Here is a 2,826-nt window from a genome sequence, read left to right on the forward strand (position 1 = left end):
AAGCCATGCAGCCATCCACAAGACAAGGAGAGAGGCCTCCGAGGAAGCCATAGCTGCCGACGCCTCCACCCTGGGCTTCCAGGCTCCCGAACTGCAAGAAAAGAAATTCGTGCCCTTTAAGCCGCCCCATGCGTGCCGTTCCGTGGTGGCGGCCCACGCAGACCAATGCTGGCAGATGCTTTCTGCCGGGTCCCCTCTGAGCGGTGGGGCAGGCGGGTGGGCAGGACCCTCCCGTCCCGAGCAGCTGGGACTTCCTGCAGCAGTGCCACTGTGGGAACGATGTCACCGTGAGCCCAGGGCCACAGCCGGGCCAGGGCCCCAGAGCTCCGGCTCCCCATCCATAGGTGCAAACCCAGACTCCTCTGTCTCCGCCACATCGTCCGAGGCCACCGTCCCTTCCCGATTCACTCGTCCCTGCTGCCATAACGACCCCTTGCCGGCCTGCTGCCTCCAGCCTTCGCTAATCACCAACCCAAAGAGATTATTTTATTGCGAACGGGCAGTGGGCTCATCGCCCTGACCCTTTTTATTTGGAGAGGCTACATTATAATGACAATGCAGCTTGCCTCGGCACCTGGAGGCAGGCGCAGGCGAGGGCCCCTTAGCCCTGCACAGAGCCTGTGTGTGTGTGTGTGTGGTGTCGCACTGGCCTCTAACGAGGCCCTGTTTCTGCCCTTGCCCCTGACAGTGGGCTCAGGTCCTAGTAGCCCGATGATGCTTTTAACTTCTGAATTGTATCTGCGCAACCGACCCGCCCTGGGCTTCTCGTTCCACTCAGAGTAAAACCTGAGCCCTCGTAACGGCGGCAGGCCCGGCGCCTGGCTCCCTGTGAGCCCTCTGTCCTCCGTGGCCTCCTAGTGGCCTGGAATCCTCAGGCTCCCACGTCGTGGCTTCCGCTGCTGTCAATAAGCAGAATACTGGTGATGGGGATAATGATAGGAATGGTAATGAAAACGGCCTTTCCTGCCATGGTTCAAAGTGTTCTTCCCGGCCCCTCCACTCAGCTCTCTAGGAGGAGGCACGATGTAGACTGTGTAAGTTCAAGCCTCACTTGAGGACACGTGTCCTTCACGCTCTCGCACGTACCACCCTGGGGAACTCACATGGCGAAACATCCTTCAAGGATGCTGATCAATTTTTTTGGCACTCATTTGCAAAGCTCTTTCCAATCAAGATTTTTTCGAAATTACATTTGGTGAAAAAACTGTATGTGAACGATACTTTCATGATAGACACATTATGTGTTTGTCCAAACCCACAGAAGGTACAACACCGAGCGTGAGCCGTGAGGTAAACTGGACGGTGGGCCTTCACAATGTGTCAGTGCAGGCTCGTCACGTGTGACAAACATACCCCTCTGGTGGGGGCGGGTCATTGGGAGGCTGTGCATGTGAGGGGCCAGGGGCATGTGGGAATCTCTTATCTCCCCCTCAAGTTTGCTGGGAACCTAAAACTACTCTAAGAAATTAATCCTTTAAAAAAATAAAAGTTGCATTTGCAGATTTTTGCAGGATTAATAGAAAAGAGTGAGAGAATTGATACACTTGGACGGCTCAGATGTCGGTTTCTTTGCTTTCTGAATCTAGGTCAACAATTTAATTCTTAGCTCACCCTGTCCTCACAGTCCAGGTCCTCAGGCGAGATCTGGAACTATCCAAACAGGGAGAGCTCTCGGTGGACGCTGCACCTGCTGAGCGTCTTGGCGTCCTCAACGGTTTGCCTGAGCCCTCGCACAGTCACCTCAGAGGGAACATTTGTCCTGTCTCATTCACGTTCCTTTGGACGTTTTATTGCAGCCTACACCACACTCCCCTGCAGGCATTTCTCCGTCTGTGTGCCTGATGTCATACACTCTGAGCTCCTTACGGAGAGGGTCTTCAAGAATTATTATAAAATTAACACGTGCCCCAAACTTCAACAAATGCGGAAGTCAGCAGTCCCTAATACCCCATCCCGTCCCTACTACCTGGAGATGTCCCTTTTTAAATGTCTGAAATAGCTTCCTGAATCCCTCTGTTTATAAATAAGCATATATCCATACATAGCAGGCTTGATTAATTTCAGAACACCACATTCAGGAGTGCAAAAATGTAACTCTTTAAAAATAACACCTTAATCTCTATTTTGAGCACCAGTTCTGTCAAGTGGCATAAAAAGTAGTGTTTGTCAGTTCGAAGGAACCGGGGTTTCCTCAGTCAACTTAGGAGCTTCCTCTGAGCGCATCTGCCCTGGGCGGCTGTCCTAGATGCCAGAAGGATAGCCCAAAGGCGCTGTGGACGGGGTGGCCAGCCAGGGGGCGGATCCGAACGCGCAGCGTCCACTGCAGTGCTCACCACCACACCTAGCTCTGGCCACCCGTCAGCCTTCCGTGGTGGCGTCTGGTGCGGGCCGAGTGGCTGGAGCTGCATCTGCTGATGGAGTTGCATCTTGGCAGCCCAGAGGTCTCAGCTGGCTGTTGACTCTTTACGAAACACCAAGGCTCTTCCCTGGGTCCCAGCCAGCACAGCTGCCCCGGGCCCATCTGCCGGGCACCTCGCCTTTCTCTCCTGGAATATTTTTACCAAGTTTAAAGCGGGGAAAACTGGCTCTTATATCAACATTCTTTCCTTTCAAAGCTATTGTTTAACCTATTGTCTCTGCCAGGAGTTACAAGTCAATTTTGAAACTAAAAAGCCGAGAACTGATTCTTTTGTTCTCTGTTCAACTGTGGCCCTGCTCCCCTGAGGCCTGGGGCTGCCCTGGCTTCTGACTATGGTGGGGGCGGGAGGACAGGCGGTGGCAGGCCCGGTTGTGGCTGGAGGCCAGAGAGGGGACTGACTCATTAGG

Source organism: Pteropus vampyrus, unplaced genomic scaffold (assembly GCF_000151845.1).
Source record: "Pteropus vampyrus isolate Shadow unplaced genomic scaffold, Pvam_2.0 Scaffold154, whole genome shotgun sequence".
Lineage (NCBI taxonomy): Eukaryota > Metazoa > Chordata > Mammalia > Chiroptera > Pteropodidae > Pteropus > Pteropus vampyrus.